This window comes from Megalobrama amblycephala, linkage group LG16, assembly GCF_018812025.1.
Source record: "Megalobrama amblycephala isolate DHTTF-2021 linkage group LG16, ASM1881202v1, whole genome shotgun sequence".
In the NCBI taxonomy this organism is placed as follows: domain Eukaryota; kingdom Metazoa; phylum Chordata; class Actinopteri; order Cypriniformes; family Xenocyprididae; genus Megalobrama; species Megalobrama amblycephala.
The window spans coordinates 15,553,556-15,578,809 of NC_063059.1; the positions used below are offsets into that span (position 1 = coordinate 15,553,556).

The following is a 25,254-nucleotide window of genomic DNA, read 5'->3' on the forward strand; positions in this document are numbered from 1 at the left end:
TACCAGATTCCCTACATGTAAAGTAAAACATTTCAAAAGTTTTTTTGTTGTTGTTGTTGTTGTTGATTAGAGCATACAGTTAATGAAAGTCCAAAATCCAGTATCTCAAAATATTATAATATTTACATTTGAGTTTCATTAAATGACCATCCCTACAGTATAAATTCCGGGTATCTCTTGTTCTTTGAAACCACACTAATGGGGAAGACTGCTGACTTGGCAATGGTCCAGGAGACAATCATTGACACCCTCCACAAAGAGAGTAAGTCACAGATGGTCATTACTGAATGTGGTGGCTGTTTACAGAGTGATGTATCAAAGCATATTGAATGCAAAGTTGACTAGAAGGAAGAAATTGGGTAGGCAAAGGTGCACAAGCAACAGGGATGACCACAAGCTTGAGAATACTGTCAAGTAAAGCTGATTCAAACACTTGGGAGAGCTTCACAATGAGTCAAATGAAGCCGGAGTCAGCGCATCAAGAGTTACCACACTCGGACATCTTCAGGAAAAGGACTACCAAGCCACTTCTGAAACAGAAACAACGTCAGAAGCATCTTACCTGGGCTAAGGAGAAAAAGAACTGGACAGTGAACAGTGGTCGAAAGTCCTCTTTTCAGATAAAAGTAAATTTTGCATTTCATGTTGAAATCATGGTCCCAGAGTCTGAAGGAAGACTGGAGAGGCACAGAATCCAAGCTGCTTGAAGTCTAGTGTGAAGTTTCTGAAGTCAGTAATGATTTGGGGGGCCGTGACGTCTGCTGGTGTTGGTCCATTGTGTTTTATCAAGTGCAAAGTCAATGCAGCCATCTTCCAGGAGATTTTGGAGCGCTTTATGTTTCCATCTGCTGACAAGCTTTATGGAGATGCTGATTTCCTTTTCCAGCAGGACTTTAGCACCTGCCCACTGTGCAAAAACTACTTCCAAGGTTTGCTGACCATGATATTACTGTGTTTTATTGGCCAGCCAACATGCCTGACCCCTGAATCTATGGGATATTTTCAAGAGAAAGATGAGAAACAGTCGATCCAACAATATACAGATGATCTGAAGGCTCAATAGTGCCTCAGCAGTGCCACAGGCTGATCACTTCCATGCCACACTTCACTGATGCTGTAATTTGTGCTAGGAGCAAGTCATTTGCTGTAACGTGCTGCCGACCAAGTATTGAGTGCACAAATGAACATACTTTAAAGAACTTGAACTTTTCTGTTTTGAAAATCCATTTTTTAATTGATCTTAGGAAATATTCTAATATTTTGAGATACTGGATTTTGGACTTTCAAGAGCTGTACGCTCTAATCATCAAATTAAAAAAAAAAAAAAAAAAAATAAAAAAACTTTTGAAATGTTTTACTTTGCATGTAGGGAATCTAGAATATATGAAAGTTTAATTTTTAAAAATAACTTACAATAAAAAAAAATAAAAAAATAAAAAAAAAACTTTTTGATGATATTCTAATTATATGACCAGCACCTGTACATTTTACAAAAAAAAAAAAAAAATTCCCACTTTTGCTGACTTCACCCTACTGCATAACTCCTGACAGCAGCACTTTTTATAGCAACTGCTGTACGAGGTGAAAAAGCTTTTAGACAGAAAACAAAATTCATTGAAGCTTTCGTAAATGTGACAAGCTTTTCACAGATAACAACTCCAGCAACATCTCAGGTGATGGCAGGGTAAGATTTGATATTAATAATACACCGACACCGGATATTAAGATATTGTACCTGCAGATGCGCTCATATTGTCCAAAATAACGCTTCTTAAAAACAAACGCGCCACAAAACATCTATAAATCACACTCTTTATATGAATTTCGAAGAGGAACTGGTCAAGAAAACCCGAAGGAACAACAGGCCGCAGCGTTCAGCTTTAGGCGCGAACTCAGAAGCGGAAGATCAAACGTCATCGGTGAGTGTTTGGCGCCACCTGCCGGACACTTTCTGATCTGACGCACTGACACTCCTGCCAAAGGCCCATTAAACACTTCATCTGTCTGTACAGAGACACTGAATAAATACATCACAACAAAACATGAACCTAGTCACATGGTTCATTTTTATTTGGGCAGTAAAATGGGCTATATAGTTTTTTTTTTTTTTTTTATCACAATAACCGTTTCATTAAAGTTCATTTAAACTGATCAGAAATAACATAAATAATCATTAAAAAAAATCACATTTAGCATAGCATAGATTTACTTCAGCAACAATTTACAAAATATTAAAGCATTGAGAATCACAAACATTCTGACAGACTTTGGGAAAACCTTGAAAATTATGAATATGAACACTGCTGTCCTCAGTAGAGCTGCTTATGAACTGAACTCATAACACTGATCTGAATAATGACACTATTGTCTTTTAGAGCTTCTTTACAGCAGAGTGATTCAGTGAATCAGATTTGACCTTCATCAGAGTCCTGCAGATTCAGAGTGATTCAGTGAATCAGATTTGACCTTCATCAGAGTCCCGTCAGATTCAGAGTGATTCAGTGAATCAGATTTGACCTTCATCAGAGTCCGGTCAGATTCAGAGTGATTCAGTGAATCGGATTTGACCTTCATCAGAGTCCCGTCAGATCCAGAGTGATTCAGTGAATCGGATTTGAGCTTCATCAGAGTCCCGTCAGATCCAGAGTGATTCAGTGAATCGGATTTGAGCTTCATCAGAGTCCCGTCAGATCCAGAGTGATTCAGTGAATCGGATTTGAGCTTCATCAGAGTCCCGTCAGATCCAGAGTGATTCAGTGAATCGGATTTGAGCTTCATCAGAGTCCCGTCAGATCCAGAGTGATTCAGTGAATCGGATTTGACCTTCATCAGAGTCCCGTCAGATCCAGAGTGATTCAGTGAATCGGATTTGAGCTTCATCAGAGTCCCGTCAGATCCAGAGTGATTCAGTGAATCGGATTTGAGCTTCATCAGAGTCCCGTCAGATCCAGAGTGATTCAGTGAATCAGATTTGACCTTCATCAGAGTCCCGTCAGATTCAGATTGATTCAGTGAATCGGATTTGACCTACATCAGAGTCCCATCAGATTCGGACGGCGCTGCCTTTGAAAAACATCTGAGAACAGATCGACACTTATTATTAAATATTATTATATTCACCAAAGTACTTTATATTTATTCTGGGACATTTTAAAGTTTAAGCCACTGTTTATTTGCAGTTTTTTCCAGCTGCTTACACACAAAATCTTTTCATGTCACACGATTTTTGAAACCTCTCACTCAAACAGCAGAACCACACACAAAATCTGCAAAACCACACACTAAATCTCGGCCTTTGACTCATTTTTCAATTTCATAAAACACTCTTTGCGAAACACAACACACAATTCTCTATGTAACACACAAAAATCTAACAGGAAGTATCTTGATTTCCTTTTTCAAACACAACCAATCAAAATGCCACACTAATTCATCAGCGCCTCACATTAACTCCTCACATGCACAAACACTTATTGCTTTACTTAACACTGTCCAATCATGGCTTTAGAATAGGCCTATAAATAGGCCAAAGGTCAAGTTATAGGTTTTGAACAACTTTTCTGTTGTCTACTTGCTTCCATATTCAGTCCCTCCAGAAAAACGCGATTATGCGATCTCCTGATTTCATGCATAATCAGCCAAAGTCTGCATATTTATGCGGGGGTCACATTTTTTCAAATACGCCACATTTTCGCCGCATAAATTGCCAATTTCAGCAAGCAAAATATGCGGGGCTATAGCATGATTTCATAATCCCTGTATTTTTGTTGCAAAAAAGTCACATATATCTTAGCAGAAAGTTGACACACAAGTAAAGCGCCATTATTTCCCCGCTATTGCCATGGGAACCTTATCTGCAAACCATGAAACCATGATGAAGCACGCAAATCATTCTCATTTGCCAACAAAAATAAGCACAAAAGACCGCGCAAAGCAGTTTCCCGGTGTGTTACATGACAGTAGGGGCAAAATATTTTGCAGTTTTTGAGTAAAGTTTTGAAAAAAAAAAAGACAAAGTACTACTGTTGTTTCTTCATCAAATGTTCTCATTACTTTATCACAATGATCTTGTGCAGGGGCGTAACTACAGACAGTGCAGGCAGTGCAGCCGCACTGGGGCCCGTGCGGCGGGGGGGCCCGCTGCGCACCCGGGCCCTGCCCACATCGCAAGTGGGCCCCTGGCGATGAAGTGTCTCGTCAGGATGCTATATTATACATTCATTTTTAACCCATAATAATAAAACCGATTTAAATGACGTTCTTCTCGTTTTATTAATTTGAGGCCGTTTCTATTGCGTTATTTTGATGACAAATGTGAGAGAACATAATTGTAACACGAGAGTAGAGCGCAAATTTCTCTGTTTTCTCTCAGGCGGATATCTTTCACTAGGCAATTCACAATGACGTGCATGCGTTCTCATAATGGTCTCACGGCTCATGCTCTCGCTCACATACGTGTGCGAGCTCAAGCCTTGTCCTGTGCACTCCGAGTGAACCTTCTTGCTCTTTCTTTAGAATTGTTTTCTCACCTTGAATTAATGTTGCCGTAAACTTTCAACCACCAGACTCTCGATTAAATGAAGAATAGCACCGTATAGGCTAGGGGAGCGCGGTGCACAACCTAACGCGGAGTAAGTAACACAGATATCACTGAACATTTACAACGCAAAAGTAAATTTCTAAAGTTATTTTTTTCCATCTCTGTTTTTTTTTTTGTGTTTATTTAAAATAAGACAAATCTGATATTATTTAATCTTATTTAACAGTTGAGACTGTTATTTAATGCTAACCAGCAAATCCCAGTTGTGCAGATGGGGTGCTATTATAGCCTATTCTATAGCCTAATTTTATAAATTCTTTTGAGAAACCATGAGAAAAGGGCGACTAATGACTCACAGTCAATCTTCAGAAATTATGAATTATTATATTTTTAACTAGCCTACGCTGTATAGCCTAGCTGTATGATGTGTTTGCTATCAAACTCAAAACATTGTATAGGCTATTTTTAATGATTAAAAATGCCATTTTTTATTATTTTTGTATTAATTAATTTTTTGGACATAATGTTTTAGTTTAGATATTTTTTTATTATATAAGGTAACATTTTAAGCTGTCATTTGGTCATGTTAATCTTAATGCGCCTCACCTTTGGGGCATGTTGTCACAATTCACTTCTAAGAAAAAAGTATCCTATAGGCTATAGAAATTATAAGGACTCACCTTTTCGTTTCATGAGATAGGCCTAGCATTTGCGATCTGATTTGTTTTTGCCAGTTCTCAGTTATTAAAGTCTATATAGTTATTTTGAGATAAATGCTTATAAATATGTATTTATTGAATTATTTTATTTAGTGATCTATCAGTTCATCAGATCTTCTATGATGTGTGGGCACACATCGACAGAAACATTGGAAACATCAAATTAAATGCGCTGAGTTTGAAATTGTAAATCACACGTCATTCACATTCTACCGCTTATTGTTGACTATTTATAGGCCTACACCCCTAAATGTTCCCGTTTCTTCCCGCCCGGTATTTTATCAAAAATGGCAGTAACAACCAAAAGTGTTTAGAAATATTTTGAGAAAACCATTAAAATTATTCCACACAGGGGCGTAACTACAGACAGTGCAGGCAGTGCAGCCAAGGGGGCCCATCGTAATAGCCTGCACTGGGGCCCATCATTATTAAGTTACGCCACTGATCTTGTGTTTGAAACACTGATTATGTGGACTGAAATGTGTATAACTGTAATGAAAGCACGAGATCAGGTTTTGAAAGAATGACTAGCTGAGTTAGAAGTGTGATCAGTTTTGAAAATGTACACCTTACATTGGGCCCTCTGCTTTTTGATGTTTTCCCTCTTGGCTTTTATTTTATTTTATTTTTGCTGCATCCCAATTCGCCTACTACGGAGCCCCGCACGTCACCCATAGGAGAAAAAAAAAACAATCCGTGCCGACGGTTTTGCAATCCGTTCCCTCAGTTTATAAACCGTGCTCACGGATTCTTAAACTGTTCCCTCGGTTTAACAAATCGTGCCCACGGATTAATAAACCGTACCCACGAATTTCCAATCCGTGCGCTCAGATTTCGCAAACCCGTACCCTCGGTTTTTAAATCCGTTCCCACAAATTCATAATCCGTGCGCACGCTTTCACAATCCGTTCCCACGGTTTTGTAAAAACTGCAGGATTTGTGGCCCCGCCTCCAATCTTTGCCGGCAGATTCAACCAGGCCACCTATTTAGGTGCGGGATGCAATAAACTTTATTTTACTTTATTTTACAAAATGGAGAATTTCCTGAACTTCCATTCAGAATTCATTTGAGAATTTCCGTTATTTTTATCTTTTAAAGTCCATTTTGGGTAAAAAGCTTAGTATAATAAAACCACCAAAACAAGTCTTCATGTTTAGAACATTTCTAAAACTGTAAAAAGTTTTTTTTTCTTTTTTTTTTTTTTAAATAAAGCATTCATTAATTATTTTATGATAAACATACTGTCTTAAGTGCACTCATTTATAGTAATAAATAATAAAAAATAATGAATGAATTAAAATAATTAATAAAAAATACATTTAAATAATAAATACAATAAATTATAATAATAGTTGTTGTTGTTATTATTATTAGCCTATTGTTACATTTAGGCTACATGCATTTAGAAGAAAAGAGGAACAAAGAAATTAAAAGTCAGTCATAATACACAATGCCAGGTTTATTGGGCGATAATAATAAAGTGCTAAGATTATCACAAATAAACACAATATTTTGAAGCACATAATTCTTATAAAATCGTTGTATTCCGCTACCCGTTGCTATAGAGAATCACTGCAGTTAATATAATTTGATGAATAATACACAATAAAACAATAAGATTCGTTAACACGTACCTGGCCCAGGTGAAAAAAATACTATAGTAATTTATAGTAAATACTATAGTGTTTTTTAACCATATATAGTGAAGTATCTGAATTAATTTATCGTGGTAATTCTATAGTTGCTGTGATAATATAACAACTATACACTCTTAGAAGAGGTCGAACCTTTGGAGTTCAATAAAGAACTTTACAGTGCAAATATGAACTTCTAACTATCAAAAAGGTTCAAAGTTGAACTTACAGGTAAACTGGTTATTTGGAAGTTCTTTTTAGAACCTTTGTTGTGGTAACAGGGTTCATATTAGAACCTGTGTGTAGTTAAGGTTCGTTTATGAACCTTTTCTAATATGATTGGATTCTATGGAGTGTACAGTCGATACAGTGTTTCATCTGTACCCCCCGACCTCCCCGCACATTTCTATAAATTGCATCATAACATTGAAAGACACCATGTTTTTTGTCCATTTTTAAAGCATAAACTAAGAAGACCAAGAATAAAAATTCAGTTTTACATTCATAAATGGACAAGAAGCTGTTCAATGTTAAATGGAGAGGTGACGTGAAATTCTTAGCCCTAAAAATAGACTGTGTTCAATATCTTCCGCTTAGACAACCGTATAAATATTCCCCAGTTGAAAAGGACACTATGCAGTTTTAGAGCAAAAATCATGAGTAAAGTGTGATGCACAGGCAATTTATTTTACGTGTTTCATCTCTCCTTCTGTTCCAACTTTATCTACTTTGTTATTAGCTCATGTTTTAGAAAACATTTCATAATTGTATTGTGTAAGGTTTCATCAGGAAGATTATTTTTTTCTTTATTTAGTTTATTATTATTATCATTACTACTACTACTACTACTACAACTATTGCTTTTACTACAGCTGTTGTTAATCATTTATGTGCTGAGATTGCTTGTGCCTAAACGTTTTTACAAAATAAGAATACTGACAAATAACTAGCAATTCAAAAGTACATTATTTTCACTAAAAGTAAACGAGATTATTAATATTGTTTCGTTTTTAAGCATGAATAAGCAAATCCTTCCTAATGCTTTAAATGTTTCCTATATCTGGGCTTTGGTACGCAACGCAATGCACTGAATCTCCACAAGTCTCTCTCGCGCAATGATGTCAGTGGTCACGTGGAAAAAAACCGTTACAAATTTTGAAGCGGCAGCAGCGGGACCGAGTGGGACTGAGCGGAACGACACAAAAATCTGAGGTAAGACAACATAACGTCTCAAATAAACTATTAACTTTTTGAAAAAGCTATGAAACACCTATTTAATGTCATAATAACTTTAAGGTGTGTGATAATGAATAAATGACGACGGGCCTAAGCAGACACGTCGTGTTAATGCGGCCACAATATTGTCAATTTAACGGCCTGGAGAAATAATTCCGGGTGTACCACTTACTACACCTTTTCCACATACTATTTCAAGATATTTTGCCGTTTTTTATCCTTACTGTGTGTGCGCGTGTGTTTGCTCGCGCGCCCGAGAGAGAGAGAGAGAGAGAGAGAGAGAGAGAGAATTTAGTAAAAATGAAAAGTTTATTTTTATTCATATTCTATAACGCATTGTTTTCTAAATTGCAATATTTCTCTGCATATAGAGGCAAGGATGAGCTCAGAGCTGATTCACTGGAAAATCCATGTGGCTGACTGGTTGATGGCAACAGTTTCCAGATGATCATCCCTACATTTCAAGGTTTATCTCACAAAAATGCACACTCTGTTTAACTTCCCCATTGCAGCAAAACAGACATTTTCACAATTAAGCAGATATGACATTCTCCTATTGAATCCTGTTGTTTTAACAGACAATGGAATTGATGCGGACACTTGAATGAACCTAACTGAAAACTATGATACCTAAAATATTCCCTAAATTGAAGGATCAAGTTAAATTCATAAGATTAGAAGAAAACCTAAAGACTGAGATGCCTACCAAGACCACAAACACCATTCATGTGTAAGTTTATTACATCTACTCTTAAAGTTTTAAAAAAAAGTATGTGGACACCTCTATTAATTATTATTAACATTTTTTAATTACTTAATAGGTTGTACTAAAGAATTCAGTGACTAGCATTTTCTCACATGTATGTATTTAGTTGACACTGTTATCCAAAACAACTTACATTGCTTTAAACTTATATTGCATTCCCGTTTTGGAATGGGATGCCCATCAACTTGTATAGGTGTGATGGTTAGGTTTCCACATACTTTTAGCTAAACTATATTGCTATCATTACAAATTACTGAGCTGTTAGTAGTACCATTATAACATGCACCTCTCTGCAGTTTTTTGTTTCTGTAGGACTTGATTTGGTATTTCACATGGATCAATCTCAACACAACGTACTGTATTGCTCAAACAGGGTGACCAGAAATTTATCAGCTACCCCACTAGCAATACAAAAAAACTTAAGGAGAGTGGAGATTTTTTTTCTTTATAAAATTTATTTATTATTTTTTTTATCACAAAGCAAATGGAGTTAAAAAATAATCTGTTTGATCAGATGTGCACATATATATGTTAATTCCCACAGTGAAGTACAGGTAAGTGCATAATTTTAAAGAAAGATGGAGGGTAAAATTGCCTTTCTTTAATTTCAGGTAAAGCAAGCAAACAATACAACAAGGTTAGTTTAGCCCTGGTTACCAAAAACCAGTCTTAAGTGACAAGACTGGAAGAGTGTATGTAAGAACGTGTCAAAGAGCCCTGCAGTTTCATAAAACCTTTTATAGTATTTTAAATAATATTATTTTTAAAGGAGTCATGGTGTCACGGACAGAAGGAGACAACAGAGCTAATACAGTTCACAAAGGTTTATTATTGCAGGTGGCAGAGATGGGGAGAATAAACAGGTTAGTAGATTGAATGATGACAGGTTGAATGAACTTAGCTGGATGATAACAGTCTCTTTGTATTTGTAGATGATGGTGAGCGGATTGGTCTGGACTGAAGACAAAGGACGATGAAGGTGAGGGATCTCAATTGTGAGACGAACAGGTAAGGAACCAGGTAAGTGACACATGGCATGAGATGCTTAAAAACTAATTCAAGAAAGATCACATTTGACTGGTATTGAAAGACTAAATGAAATTCGTAGCAGGTTTAGCAAAGTAAGGAAATGGGTTATTTTACCAAGGGTCCAAGGACTTGTGACACTAAAAATATGGCAAGTATTGTAGATGTAAGTATGCCAAATGAAATAACACCTTTTCACTTACATAGCTAATATATATAAACTGAAGGGCTCTTTGACATGTTCTTACATACACTCTTCCAGTCTTGTCTCTTAAGAACTGTGCCCGGTTGCATAAAGCACCTTAAAGGGTTAGTTCACCCAAAAATGAAAATAATGTCATTTATTACTCACCCTCATGCTGTTCTACACCTGTAAGACCTTCATTAATCTTCGAAATGCAAATTAAGATATTTTAGTTGAAATCCGATGGCTCAGTGAGGCCTTCATAGCCAGCAATGACATTTCCTCTCTCAAGATCCATTAATGTACTAAAAACACATTGAAATCAGTTCATTTGAGTACAGTGGTTCAATATTAATATTATAAAGCCATGAGAATATTTTTGGTGTGCCAAAAAAAAACTAAATAACAACTTATTTAGTGATGGCCGAATTCAAAACACTGCTGCAGGAAGCTGGTGTAGTATTGTTGGCACAGAAATACAGTACTCCGTCATTCGTCCAACTCGTGTTTTGAAACTTTGGCCGTGTTTAGCATGAGAATCCAACCCTTTAACAGTGTAAATAAGTCAGAATATAGCATTATACCCCCCTTTAAGCTTCAGAGCATTATGAATCAGCGTGTCGAATCATGATTCGGATTGCGCATCAAAACACCAAACTGCTGAAATCATGTGACTTTGGCGCTCCGAACCGCTGATTCGACACACTCATCATCACTATTTGTCCTTATTTTGTTTTTCTGGCACACCAAAAATATTCTCGTGGTTTTATAATATTAATATTGAACCACTGTACTCACATGAACTGATTTAAATATGTTTTTAGTACATTAATGAATCTTGAGAGAGGAAATGTTATTGCTGGCTATGCAGGCCTCACTGAGCCATCAGATTTCAACAAAATATCTTAAATTAGTCCACTTTCAAATAAAATTTTCCTGATAATTTACTCACCCCCATGTCATCCAAGATGTTCATGTCTTTCTTTCAGTCGAAAAGAAATTAAGGTTTTTGATGAAAACATTCCAGGATTTTTCTCCTTATACTGGACTTCAGTGGACCCCAAACGGTTGAGGGTCAAAATTAATTAGTTTCAGTGCAGCTTCAAAGAGCTTTAAACGATACCAGACGAGGAATAAAGGTCTTATCTAGCAAAAAGATTGGTCATTTTCTAAAAAAAATACAAATGTATATGCTTTTTTTTATAAACAAATGATCTCCTTCAAGTGGTTGCGCACTTCCGTATTCTTCAAAAAGTTTATGCTGTATGTCCTACGCCTTCCCTATTCTACTTACGGAAAAAACGGAACTGGTGCTGCATTCGTTCCATAAGTTGAATAGGGAAGGCAAAGGACGTATAGGGTATGCTGTTTGAAGAATACGGAAGTGGCAGAACCACTTGAAGGAGATCATTTGTTTATATAAAAGCATATACATTTTAAAAACAAATTAGAAAATGACCGATCGTTTAGCTAGATAAGACCCTTATTCCTCATCTGGTATCATTTAAAGCTCTTTGAAGCTGCACTGAAACTGTAGTTTTGACCTTCAACCATTTGGGGTCCAGTGAAGTCCACTATAAGGAGGATAATCCTGGAACGTTTTCATCAAAAACCTTCATGTCTTTTCAACTGAAGAAAGAAATACATGAACATCTTGGATGACATGGAGGAGAGTAAATTATCAGGAAAATTTAATTTGAAAGTGAACTAATACTGTAAGGTGTGATTTCTCCTTAACTAAGGGAATGACTTAAGGGTGTTGTATAATACCTGTTTTCTTAGGTAAAAGAAACCGTTAAGTGTTTCACGACAGCAATCCAGGTTTTGCCATTATAAAATTCTGCTGTTGCCATGGACACGTTATTTGTTAATACCAAAATTGGGATTTCTGCCGTCATTCACTCACACTCATGTCATTGCAAACCCATAAGACATTCATTCATCTTTGGATAACAAATAAAGATATTTTTAATATTCTTTCATCATTTATGTCCATTCATTGAAAGACATCCATATGAATAAGGCTGTTTTGGAAGCTCGAATGTGCTCGCAAGCACAAGAACCAATGAGATTTGTTCTTGCACGTGATGCACACATTTCCGCATCCGTTGACCATAAGAGATATAAATACATATGTAATTCCATCAATGTTTATGTGAATAAATGCCTAAATTACAATTTGTTCATCATATAAAGCAGTCGATCGTGTCTCGTTAGAATACTTGGATTGAACCTGCTCACCTGCTCAAGGTGAAGTTTTCCAAACCTTATGTTATACTTAGGGAAATGACAGTTAAGGGGCTTTATGCAACACATCGTTTTTAAAAGGATTACTTAAGGGAAATTCTTAGGGTTTATGATGTTTCGCCTAAAGAAACCCTTAAGTAACACTTAAGGGTGTTGCAGAAAATAACCATTAAGTTTAAGGGAAACATAAGGGCGATCTTATGGGAAAATTACACTTAAGGTGCTTTATGCAACTGGGCACTGGTATTTTGTAACAATGGCTGAACACACCTTGTTGAATTGTTCGCTTGTTGGAGACCTGGAAATATAGAGAACTGTTTTTACTCTCCACCATTCTCTAAAATTACACACTTGCTTAATAATATATTTCTTTTGTTTTTTTAGATGGACAATCTGTCTGACCAAGATGTGTATCAAAAGAGGTCAAGGGCAGTTGGGGTAAGTGTCCCAGACAGAATCAACTTAAGTTTTTTAAGAATAGCAGACATATTTTTGTGGGTAGATTTATTCAGGAGAAGATGATTACAGCATTGGGATCCACTTGGATAAAATGAAAACCAAATGCTTGGAGATCACCAAATCCTTTTAGAGGACTAAATGACACGGACAAAGAGTGAGAGGACAGACTATATGAAACATCACTCCACAAAGGATGATATTATCATGATATCCAGCCCTTAATGTCCCCTCAGTTGTGAGTAAAATTGTGTTTCAAATTGTGACTTGAAAGCAAATAATAATGGAAATTATGTATCATTTAATGCGTTTATATTGAATACATACATGTTATATTTAATATAACATTATTCTCTTCTTGTTTAGGAACCACGTACACCCAACCCTGTGCTGTATATACTGTAAATGGATGTGCCTTGTGTAACAGGTATACAAAGTATTCTAGTAAATATTGTTATAATTCACACAAAATTGTTCATATACGTTTTATGATACCTTATCTAAAGGTGCGCTTCTCCTTTAAGTGATGCGAGGTCACAGTATGACCTAATTTCCTGTCCTGTCTCCTCCTCTTCCCTTTTGAACTGTGATTCAATGGAAGAGGTAGGTTTCTTTTGTCATCCTGTTAATTTTATTTAATCCTAATGTTAATTATATCTTTTATATCTTTATTTCAACCCAAACCTATATGTAAAGTACTGTTTTATCTATCCTTGGGATTATTTTTGATATTTTACATTCTTTGAGGAATATTTTCTAATATTTTTATGTGAAGCAAGCACATGGTAATGGAGGCGCACCATATTTGTTTTATAGAGTGTTATATGGGCCACTCGATCTGAGGCTGCTTATTTGTCTCTGTTAAACAGGTATGTTTTCTATATTATTTTCCTTATGTTCATGTTTTCTTCCGCCCTTTTGAAATGTGATTCGATGGAAGAGAGTGTTATAAGGGCCACTCAATCTGAGGCTGCTTATTTTTCTCTTTTACTCAGTAAAAAGATCCAGTGAATCGACTGCTTGCTGTCCCGTGTCTGTTTCTGCATCCACACAACGTAACACAACGCAGACCAAGTTTTAATACCCAGTGTCGCTGGCCGCACATCACGCTGGGCATAAGCGAGCCACACGGGTTACACTTGGATGCAGTCTGTTTTAGAAATAATGATGCAAGGGGAGAAGGTCTATGAAGTAGACGATATGACCAGGTCATATGACAATGTACTTCATCTTCAACCTTGAATATGGTTCAAGGCCGAGAAACACTCTAACATTATTTGAAAAATAAAAATGTCCTGTTTAATGTCCTGTTTAAACATTATCTTAAAAAATATATATAAATTAAAAATTAAATGATTAAAAATAATATAAAAATGATAGATATTCAGCTACATTCTGTTAAAGGTTGATGGAAATGTATAGATTAATGAATGAATTTTTTTATTTGATTGTTTATTTATTTATTTATTTGAATGATAAAAAACAATATTCCTTTTTTCTCTGTCCATTGGTGCCTGTGCTCACATTTTATATTTATGTATTAAACATTTTATAGACAATCATTGTGTTCTGTATTCAATGTTTTGAAATGGGATTAAGATATAGTTATACAAGTTATATATAAGACATATAGTTAATGTATAATTTAAATAATATTTTAATAATTATTATTAATATATGTTATTGCTATCTAAAAGGAAAAGGTTCAAAATGGAACCTTAATGGGGCTTTAATGCACCTTTAAGTGAAGGTTCCAATTAGAACCTTTTTAAAAAGGTTCAAAAATGAACCTTTAAGGTTCCCCCACAGTTGCAATCGCCAGGAACCTCAAAAGGTTCATTTTTGAACCTTTTCTTCTTAGAGTGTAGTAATATAAACAATTACTTTACCCAATATTGAACTAAGTTTTCTACAATATACACTACAGTTTACTGTAGTAAAGTAGGCCTATACTATGTTCTTCTTCTAAAATGAATCCGTGAGTACAGTTTTTACAAAACCGTGGGAACGGATTGTGAAAGCGTGCGCACGGATTATGAATTTGTGGGAACGGATTTAAAAACCGAGGGTACGGTTTGCAAAATCTGAGCGCACGGATTGGAAATTCGTGGGTACGGTTTATTAATCCGTGGGCACGAATTATTAAACCGAGGGAACAGTTTAAGAATTCGTGGGTACGGTTTATAAACTGAGGGAACGGATTGCAAAACCGTCGGCACGGATTGTTTTTTTTTCTCCTATGGGTGACGTGCGGGGCTCCGTAGCCTACTTATACTACGCCCTAAAAGCATGCACTCTTTCTGTGAACGAAAAGTACTTACTTTTGAGTGTGTAGCAAAAGAGTATTTTTTATTTTATTTTCTTAAAATATTAACAAAAGTATTACAAATTTACAAAACAAAATGGCATACAATTTACATTCAAGGCATCAATGTTAAGAGGGTAATCCATCTATATTAATAAAGATTAAATACAGGAGATAAAATAACATTATAACAAATTATATTTTTCCAATAAATCCATCAAAATTCCAGCTTTTTTATTTATTTATTTTTTTTTAACAGGTTTTTTTGTCTCAAATAATTCTTAAATACTGTAAACAGGGGTGATTTAAAAAAATCTACATTTGTGAATAAAATGTTTTGCTAACAAAAGTAAGGTATTAATCAAAAAACCTTTTTTTTTACCATCTTCTTCATAGTTTCCATATTTAATATCTATAAAGGACAGGTTCACATCAACCACATTTCCCTCTTTTAACCATAATTGCACTTTTTCCCAGAAGACCCTAGAATATTATTCTACATACACTGAATCACTCTGTATTCAAGAATTACAAAATTTACATAGTATCATTTCAAAGTTAAATCTAACCCTTAGAAACTCTCCAGAGGGATGAATATCAATATCATATAAGATTTTAAAGTGAGTTTCTTTAATTTTGGGTTGAACAGGATTTTAAATAGGAGGTTCTAATATGTTTAAGCATTTGTTTATCAAAGAAAATATCCAAATAATTCCTCGCAGACCTGTAAGGTTACATGATATTGTTGAATGTTTGTCTAATATAAACGTTTGTACATTTCTTATTTTTAAACTCAGTTTGCCCAAGTTATAGTGATGGTAAAATTGGTGTAAATTGACTATATGATTAATAACCCTTCAGGAATGGCTGAAATTACTGTGAATGGCATGCGAAACCATGTTTAATAGTAAAAGTTTTGTAGTCCAGCACCTTTCCATCATTGTCGAAGAGATCCTTTATAAACCAAATATTTCTAATCTTCATAAAAAAGTGATTTATTTCTATGTAGAATATAGTTATTATTCTATATTAAGGAATTAATGTGGTGTAAAGTTATGGGTGTGTGCTAGTTTCCAGTATCGCAAAGCTTGTTGATGAAATGCAGATAATTTAATTGGAAGTTTAGAAATATAGAAGTCACATTTAAGTAAGAATTCAATGCCGCCAAATTTCTTAAATAATGATGCTGGAATTTTAAACCAAAAACTCTCTGAATTGTATAAAAATGCATTTTAACTTCAACATGCCATTCATCTGTTCAAAATCAATTATGTTTAAACCACCCAGGTCATAGGGTTTGTATCATTTATATCATTTTTCTTCATAAAATGAGTCGTTTGTAGCAAAAGAGCTTTGGGACATACTCTCACGTCATACAATCGTGTCGCATCCAGTCACCGTAAACTGACCTGTCAATCATCTTACATCCTCCACATTACATTTAGCTAATTTCCTACAGTATCGGAGAGAAATGTTGATCTGCAGTCGCGGGTCTTTCATGTGGAGACTCTCCTCATATTAATGATGCATTTAAAAGTTAATGGCCAATCGGATCTTTATAAAAGTTCATATTGGTTATTTGCAGATGAAAAATAACACGGATAACATTAAATAAATATTTTCTATCAGTTTAAACTGATTATTAGTCACTCAAACCTCTCATGGTCGATAGCGCATATCCGCCATGTTTTGTAGTTTTTTAACACTTTTTACTCGCGTTTGTAGTTCTGAACTAATCCTCGTCCAACGGGTTGTTGGCAATATTAGCCTTTATAGTGTGCACACTTCGAAAATCTCTAAATAGTAGACCATCCGGGGACTTTTGGCATACTATTTTCAACATACTATTCTTTGGGACACACTTATTTTAATCTCACGTAGCCTATTTTTAGGATGGACAGTATTGGACATTGGGACACAGGGTTACTCTCGGTTTTGTTGGAGGTGAACAGAACATGGCGAAGAGTGGAGGTAAGGTTTTAAGAACAACAAAATATGTTTATTAACATGTTAAACGTTTGTATGATATATCATAACCGACTCTCTTCCTGCTTAAGGAATGATTTATTTATGAATTATGCATTTCAAGGGGCGTTTATGAACTGAGAGAGTAACGGACAGATACACACGCAGATAAACATTAGCGTTAAAAGTTACGGAATGTTTTGTGATGCAGAAGTTCTGCGGTAAGTGTTTTTGTTATATCGCTGTAACTTAAAAAAAAGTCTCAAAAATCTTAAAAAAAAGATGACATCTGAAGTAGGCCTAACAGCTGAAATATTCATTATGATTCTGACAATCAGGTCGCTCTTTTCCTTTCAAACATTCATATCAAATCTGTAAAATCAGCACTAAATAACACTATTTTCATCCATCAGTGAAATGTTGTAAAGCTTGTTTACTGTGTGTGTGTGTGTGTGTGTGTTTTGCAGCAGGCAGAAAGAGTCCAGATTTTGATCGCCCCTACAGTAAGTCCATTACATGATCTGACTCTTACTGTGAAACATTCATCACTTACTTTAGTTTACTAATGTTTTATGCTATTAAATGAGCAGTTCGTCAGTTTGGTTTTCATCTGTTTGTCTGTTTGTTTTGTCTTTTTCTTTGTATGTTATTTGAGGACACTACTACAGGATTATGCTCGAGCAGAAGTTAAATGTAGTGAATGAAATGCACATGGTTGATTTGTGTCCTCAACATTAGGGTTGTTGATGTTTCTGTATTCATAGTGAATATGTGATGAAATTCAATATCATGTAGTAATGCAAGGCAAGCCATAATGTTCAGCAGATTCACTTACAGTGTGTTTTACTGTCTTGTTTTGCAGTGGGTAAAGATTCAGATCAGCCCAAACGTAAGTCCATCTGACAGAAAAGTGTGTTATATATATCACAGTTTGGAGCCCTGATTCTGTGTTAATAATCTCTCATTTGTGTCAGGAATGGTGCCAGTTTATAATTAAATTTGATTTCCATGGTAATTGGTTAAATAGTTTATTTCTGTGACACTGCGGTGATGACAGTCTTTTGGGGAATAGGAAGTTGTTTTTCTGCAGTGAACTGTTATCTGAATTGAACTCATTGTGCTGTCCTGTGGACTCTGACAGAGTTCGCTCTACATTAAAAATGTGCAGACTGTTATTAAATTACACAATCATAGGATCCAGTTGATTAAGCAACAGTGGAGGCAAAACAAGAGAGAAATTTCAAAAAGGAGAATTAAAATTAAAAAAGGAAGGAAAGTAAAGTATGTGCAGGAGATTAGTGCCATACTTTTGGAAAACACTTTTATCAGAATAATTTTCAACAATCTTGTGTAAATTACAGTTTTTTAATTTTGCTTACACACTAAAAAGATCACTCATACAGTTGCAAGAAAAAGTATGTGAACCCCTTGCAGAATCTGTGAAAATGTGAATAATTTTAACAAAATTAGAGAGATCATAAAAAATGCATGTTATTTATATTTTATTTTTCCAGCAGTGACTGAATGATTTTGAGATTCGTCTTTTCACACTGAGGACAACTGAGGGACTCAAACTCAACTATTAAAAAAGGTTCAAACATTCACTGATGCTCCAGAAGGAAACACAATGCATTAAGAGTCGGGGGGTGAAAACTTTTTAATTCAAATATCAAGGTAAATTGTACTTAATTTTTTTCCGGGAAACATGCTGCTTCCGAAGGGCAGTATTAAATGAAAAACAATGATATTTAAACAAAATATGAAAAATTGTGACATCGTCATCCTGCACTGAAAAAAATGATTCTGACCCCTTGTAAATGTTACATGTTTTTATCTGGTTAATTTCACTGATTTTAATGTGTTATTTAATCCTACTTATTTTTTATTACTAATTTTCAAATTCACTGCCATTGTTTAAAACAAGTTAATTTCATTCAATTAAAAGTAATTAGAAAAAAATACGTTTCATTTAATTTCCATATACTGTCCGGTCTGCGCATGTGCAGACACATTTTTTTCTGAAGGCGCCAAGGCGGGGGGATTGAACGTGATGCACTCGGTTTGAATGCTGCATCCAGCTCTGCATTTTCGGTAAGTAAGCAATATATATAATCATTGGTGTGTTATATTTGTTACTTAAACAGGGTTCTGTTTACACTTTAAAACATTTTATAGAAAAAAATGTGTTTAGCTAATGCTAAGTTTGTGTGTTTTTTAATATAAATTACATTAGTAAGGTTTCAGCGACTAGCTTAACCACGTGAGTTGTGTAAGGTTAGTAAGTTAACTTAGCTTAAGTGTTAAATGCTTGGTGAATTCAGTGTTTGTCTTGACTTATTTATTAGTTTGTGGAAGCCGAATAAAAGCAAAACAGTTTTACGAATGTTAACGTTAATTGTAGCTGCACCTTCCTTGCTGTCTAGGCTTGTACGTTACGTTAGACTGGCCAAGCCTAACATTACATTAACGTTATTCCTGACTGGCTGTAAGCATGCTTTCTAATCTTGTCAATGTGTTAACATTAGGACAAAATACACCTGTGAAATCATGTTGGTAAAAGGTGGTTAATGTGCACTGACGGCAAGAATTTGTTTCTACATAATCATAATGGCAGGCCTAGGTAACATTGGGTGCCTGAATTTACCGTTTCTTTAAAAGTTTGTATTTTTTTCACACCCGTAGACCCGCCCCTACTCTGCCGCTGACTGGCTCTGACCGACTGTGACATTTTTCAAGGCCTGTCACTCCACTTGCGCAAACCCAGAGCTCTGCGCAAACCTAACCAACGAATGCAACGAACACTAGCCAATCAGAGGCAGGTCTTCGCGGAATGCGGGTAGGAAATAAAAACAAGCTTCTCTTTCGTGGTAGCGGCATGGGTAGCAGTCCTCGTGGACGGTATCCGACTCGCCTTATCAGAGCTTAAAACGTAAAGGTGGGGCTGAAAGTACATGTAGTAGAAGCATGCAAATGTTTCATAACTAAATAGCAGGAGATTTGCAGATGACAAGAGAGGACCAGCTAGTACGACCACAGCCGATAGTCCAGTGAAAGACCAGACAGAAAAAATAATTAATTAATTTTAATTAAATTAACAAATTAATTAAATTTACAAAACTAAGAGCTGACAGGGGTCTTGACTTGTTGACTCAGTTATAATATCTCACAATGTACTTAGTAGTTGTAGGCTTGTGGACTGCATTGTGAAGAGATTTTTCTGTTTCTGATTTTACAAACAGTTTATAAAAATCGCCATATAATATGATCTGACACAATGTAAATAACCTTACACAATTATTTATTCTAAAACATTGTACAGGTGTTTATATTTGAAGAGTTTGGTTCCAAAACGCGATAAACGCCATTTTCAAAAAATTGAGTTTCCACCAAAATCAGTATTGTATCTGGTCGGTATTGAAAAGTCATTTATTAATTTTGCGATATCGATATCCGTCGTGTTATTCTGCCATGTTTTCTCCGTTTCTTTCCAAAACACGACAAACGCCAGTCTCCCTTCTCTGCAGAACGCGATATATCCGCTCAACCGATCACAGCGCTCCATTCCACCCACTGTAAACATTGAAGGCTTTTTTAAAGCCGTTTTTAATACCAATGTACTCGGCAAATGTGTTTATTTAACCGTGCGGTGGCGCCAGATACTCTTTAATTGGTAATGACAAATAATTTAACAAGATTCATTTTGGGAGCGACGGCTGAATGTATTTTTAGTAAAATGCCTGTATATAAGATAAATATTGGCAAAGTTGAGACTCTGTCATGTATATGAATCAACTTACTTTGTTGTGTATTTTCAATTTGAAAAATAACTTTTATATTGATGGATTAATTGCATTTTGAAAAAAAGTGTCATGGATTTATTGCATTTTGGGGAAAAAAATAATACGTTTTTATAATAAACTTTTTAAAATCAAAATGTAGATTTGAATTTTTTATGTTTTTATAACCAAAAGATGCTATGTGAAAGTTTGAAACAGAAAATAGTGGTTTTCATCTTGCCACTTTCTTGGTAAAGAAAACACCTTTTTACTCAAATTAATCAAAATGGAGTTATTGCGTTTTGGAACCAAACTCTTCATTTCATGCATTGTTGTACAAACAATGGTAGTTAATTTAAGAAACCAAATCTGTTTTGTACTTAATTCACACAATTTCCAGAAACTTCAATATACCCCTCTTGTTTCATATAATTTCCTGTCTGTATGCTTAGAGCATCTAAAGCTTTGAAAGCATTATTTTCTGATGTAATTTCTAAATGCTCTTAAGTAATTTATAAGAGGAATAACACACTTGCAAGAAAATAGTCCCAATGTGAATAAATAAATAAGTTGATAATTAAAATAATCTTTCCTGATAATGAAGTCCATGTCTGTCTGTCCACTTCCACCCTCTTAATCTGCCATTTGTTGGATATTTTTTTATAGTAATAAGGTATTATTAAAATTTGGACTTGGACAAAAATTAGTTTGTAGTGATCTGATTTGAGTCGTGGGCTTTAACATGTTTTGTGCTGACACAAGTTTGTGATTATTGGACAATTACTTTTTTCCTCAACATGCTTACAATTTATCTTTTTAATCCCTGCCCATTTTTATTTCTGTTGCAGGTTATTCTCATATCTGATTGTCTTGGTGTGATGTGGACCAACACCTAATTCTTTGGGGAGTTCATATTGTTTTGGTAAGTGCATTTAACATGCATCTTAACTAGTGATCGACCGATATTGATTTTTTATAACCGATAACGATACCGATTATTTGCATGTTTATGTACCCGACAACCGATATGCAGAACCGATATTTATTTACTGTTATACTTCTGTTTTTGACAATTATTACAACACAAATGAGCTGAACAAACCATTTTATTTATAACAATCACTCCCTCCTTGCATACAAAAAAAAAAACAACTTTATATTTATACACAAATAAATAGAGGGGTCTGAGTCCAAAAAATTAAAGTGCAATTAACTAAATAATGGTTATGTAGTAAATCAAATGATTATATAATCTAGGGTGTTTAAACGAGATAATCTTGTCAAAAATTTCATGCAGTGGCCGTGCTTGAGGCTTCCTGATCATCAACCCATTCAGGTGCTGAGCAATATGAACGAACTTTTTTTCCCGAGACTATATAAAGTTAAACAGCACTTGTCAGTTGGCATTTTATGATCTAAATTTAATCTAACGTTAAATCATGAAATGCCAACTGACAAAGTGCTGTTTGACTATAACTTAATCAACCGCGATCGCGCATGGAGATAATAAATAATTAATTTCCACAAAGCGGTAGGCTATATTTATATGTGTATTAGCGAAATAATTGTTATGTAGTAAATGATAATAATCTAGGGTGTTTAAACAAGATAATCTTGTCAAAAGTTTAATTCAGTGGCCGTGCTTAAGCCTCCTGATCATCCGTCAGTTGCTAAGCAATATGAACGAACTTTTTCTTCTAGACTAATGGTGAGCAAATACAACAGATAGAGAATTAAATTCAGCGCTTTTATTTTCAACATGCACTCATTCACGTCTTTTATTTAATTCATGTAAAGTTACGTCTTTATTGGGGCAGGACATGACGAATTACACTACGTGACTCAATGAGTTCGTCTCAATTGTTTAGAAACAAGCTGCATAAATTAACTATATCAGGAATTTATGTCTCAGATCTCATTTGTGCATGTCTGTTATGTTAAATAAAGTTGATTAATTAAAGCAAACCAAGTAGAACATATACTTTACCTGTGCACTGAGTTGTTGTTGACTGATCTCCTCAGACGCCCGGGCTGCAATGGCGGAGATCTCAAAACGGCCACAAGATGGCGCCGTAAAATCGGCGAATCCGATATTACAAAACCGATACCCGATTATGGAAAAATGCTTAAATATCGGGAAAAATATCGGTAAACAGATATATCGGTCGATCACTAATCTTAACAGCTATACTGATCACAGCAGTGCTGCTACGGAGAAAGCTAAAAATGTTCTGTAACTGTGTGGTATACATTTTGTTCTTTATTTATGGGGGGGATCTCAATCTGATCCATTTTCCAAAGCATCAATTTTAGAAAATTAATTTTAACCATATAAGTAGCCATAAGGTTGAGAATATTTGTATAAAAATCAACAATTTGCTGCACAGTTTTCAAAGCAGGTACCATTTTCTAAACACACCCTGGTGCATTCAAGAACTCTGACATCCAATAATTATTAACAGACTCTGACAAACTTTATGTTGAGGAAATGAAATCCTGCAGAGTAAAACAACATGGATGTTGTCACAGGATGATGTACATTTGTCTGTGTCTGGACTGGAGATTTTCAGTAATTGCCTAAAACATTTTAAACCATCAGTTTGGTTCTTGAAAAAATAAGGCAGGCTTTATTCATTATTTTTCTTATTGTTCAATTAAAAGACCAACACCAACAATGTGTTAGTCCATCTCTCAATCCATTCTGACTTCTGTGTCTCTGCTCCATTTGCAGAAAAGTTTGGATATTTTTCACAATGCCATAAAAACAAAAATCTGTGGTTTGTTAATTCACATGAACCTTTATTTAACTGACAAAAATATTTTCAATAGTTTTACTGACCAGTGTAATTATATATTGTAAATATAAAGAAATTTAGAATTTTCAGGTCATTAAAATCTATTACATAAATTCATGTTTTTCTTATATTCTACAAATATACAGGACATCGAAGGAGATGACATCCAGAGAGACCTGCAGAATTCCACCATGGGCGTAATATGTCATCAACAAAGAGGGTGGAGAAATTGGAGCACATGATGACATTGGCATTTATGTTGAAGGAGAAATCATTCTGGACAACATTGGATCTGTAGCCCAAGCATGTGCAATGATGCTGGGAGTCATCTATGTATTGAACATGGCTTACCCCAAAGAGCTGAAATACTCCTATGAATTCATTCAAAAAGTGCTCTTGAAAATGGATGGAGAAAGGCTTTCCCCCAAAGTCCTTGGACTAAAGAACAAACTCATTGCTGGACTGTAGGATTTCTTCAGCCGCTCTTGTGAACGCCGCTAAGCTGAATTTTTAAATCTGGTTTGGGAGGCGATAGAAAACATTTAGTGTGATGTAAAATGCAGCCCTAGAAGATGTTTCAAACTGAAAACAAAGTGAGTGGTGGACTGTAATACATAGCCACTGGTGTGAACATTTAAAGTTGTCATTGGATTTTGTAGAATATTGACCTGAAATAAAAATTGCAATCCTGGAAATAAGCCAGGTTTCTATCCACACTCAGCACAAAATGTATCCATCCATCCATTAACGCCATATGAATATTAGAAGTTAAGCGCTTTGAGATAAACAGTTGGTGACGTCTGCGCCATTAAGGCATTGCATAAGAAGAGGACACAATGAGATGACGTCATTAAAAGAGCTCCAGTCAAAGTTCAAACGATGGAGAACCATGTGGAAAACATGGAATTATGACATTTCTTGTTAGTTTCATGTAAGAATGTTACAGCCTCCTCATTGCTCCACACAGATGTGATGTTTTCATTTGCCACTATTTTTATTATTCTCAGAGGAGCTTAAGCTTCAGTGGACATTTAAGTCACGTTTCATTTTATTCAGTAAGTGTTTCCATATTGATACACCAATTTTTTCACCTCAGCCAAGCATAAAATCTATTTTGTTATATTACATTCTTTTTTTCCTATTACAGTATTTTTTGAATGTAACTTTGCAGTTTTTTGTAATTTCAGCATCAAGTCCTCAGTGTGCACTGTGTTGCAGCTGTGGACAGTTCTTGTACTATAGTATTTTTTGTTCTGTATAGTACTGGTGTATTTTGTTATTTGTATATGTTGTGCTCTTGCAAATGGGCTTTCCTCCAAAGTTCTCCTGTGTGTGATATATATATATATATATATATATATATATATATATATATATATATATATATATATATATATATATATATTACAGCCACTATTGTGAACATTTAAAGCTGTACTAAGGATGTTTTGGAATATTGACTCAATGTAAGTTTGCAGTTTAATGTAATCTCACACAAGTTCCTCAGTGTTTGCTGTCTTCCAGCTAATCTGGTTCATTTGTTTTGTTTTTGTAACGAATGGTACAATGTATTTTATGTTAATGGATGATACTAGTGCATTTTG

At 35.0% G+C, this 25,254-nt stretch overlaps 3 long non-coding RNA genes across 5 annotated transcripts; all 3 read left to right on the forward strand.

The window, feature by feature from the left end:
* Positions 1-7,031: 7,031 nt before the first annotated feature.
* On the forward strand, positions 7,032-14,327 carry LOC125249765. Of its 3 annotated transcripts, XR_007180633.1 has the most exons (10): positions 7,032-8,106; positions 8,502-8,596; positions 8,709-8,860; positions 9,193-9,904; positions 12,738-12,791; positions 12,882-13,047; positions 13,176-13,236; positions 13,316-13,412; positions 13,626-13,678; positions 13,805-14,327. It is a non-coding gene; the product is annotated as an uncharacterized LOC125249765 (long non-coding RNA). The 3 variants fall into 3 exon arrangements; XR_007180632.1 differs by having other exon boundaries at positions 12,738-13,047; XR_007180634.1 differs by having other exon boundaries at positions 12,738-13,047; positions 13,334-13,412.
* Positions 14,328-16,934: 2,607 nt separating this feature from the next.
* LOC125249648 lies at positions 16,935-18,391 on the forward strand. The gene is made up of 3 exons (XR_007180593.1): positions 16,935-17,085; positions 17,547-17,582; positions 17,942-18,391. It is a non-coding gene; the product is annotated as an uncharacterized LOC125249648 (long non-coding RNA).
* A 315-nt stretch (positions 18,392-18,706) lies between these two features.
* On the forward strand, positions 18,707-25,007 carry LOC125249769. The gene is made up of 5 exons (XR_007180636.1): positions 18,707-18,753; positions 19,086-19,170; positions 19,762-19,915; positions 21,704-21,777; positions 23,797-25,007. It is a non-coding gene; the product is annotated as an uncharacterized LOC125249769 (long non-coding RNA).
* The last annotated feature ends 247 nt before the right edge of the window (positions 25,008-25,254 follow it).